This window comes from Neophocaena asiaeorientalis, unplaced genomic scaffold (assembly GCF_003031525.2).
Source record: "Neophocaena asiaeorientalis asiaeorientalis breed wild unplaced genomic scaffold, Neophocaena_asiaeorientalis_V1.1 scaffold265, whole genome shotgun sequence".
Classification (NCBI taxonomy): Eukaryota; Metazoa; Chordata; class Mammalia; order Artiodactyla; family Phocoenidae; genus Neophocaena; species Neophocaena asiaeorientalis.
This window is the reverse complement of record NW_020172172.1, coordinates 33,181-34,094: the sequence shown is the minus strand read 5'-3', so window position 1 is coordinate 34,094 and position 914 is coordinate 33,181.

Sequence of the window (914 nt, the reverse complement as noted above, 5' to 3'; positions counted from 1 at the left end):
GCCCTCCCACGGCCTCGCCCCCGCCCCGGCCCTGCCCACCTCCCCGGCACCCCCGCGGGCAGGGGAAAAGCGCGCCGCCCCACTGCGCCCGCGGCCACCTCGCGGGGGACCGCACAGTCGTGACTGGGCTCGGGCTGGCCCGCCCCCCGGAGAAGAGGGGCGGGAGGTGGCTCCGGGGCGGGGCTGCGCGGGGCCCCGCGGGGAGCAGCGGGGCAGAAGTGGGCAGCGCCTTCGGGAGGCCCTCCGGGGAGGCTAGGCGCGCACAGCACGGTCGGGGAGATGCTTTAGGAAGTAGACGGAAAATTCAGACCAAACGCCCGAATGAATGATCCAGCTGAAGAGACTACCTGCAGCAACTCCCTCCTGTACCCTGAGAAACATCGACTCTCAGGGAGCCGGTGACTTAGCCAAGTTATTTATAGGGTTCAGTGACGGAGGAAGCAGAGCTGGAGTTCCCTGGCCTGAGGGCGCTCCTCTTTCCTCGGTTCAGTTTTGGACTAAAGCAGGGGGATACTGCAAAATGTGGATGTGTCCTAGTTTTGTTGTGCATTTATGTGCTAAGCCGTCACACTTTTAACCGTATTTAATCCTCAGAGTCACCTTATTAGGCTAGGTATTATCAGTCGCATTTATAGATGAGAAAACTGGGAGGCTCAGTAATTTGCTCCAAGTCGCTAAACTGTAAATGGTAGAGCTGGGATCTGAACCCATTTTGGCGTCAAAATCCATGCTTTTTGGACTGTGGAGCCTTAAATCTAGGCCAAATCTTCATAGCTGAGGAGCAAATGGGTGTTGCAGTATAGCAAGGATGTCAGGGCTGTTTACAGAGGGGCAAACCAGTACCTACACCTTAGTAGGTCTTTCGGAAACAGAGAGATGGCCCCATGGGATAAAGGGGCAGAAGAATCCAGTAT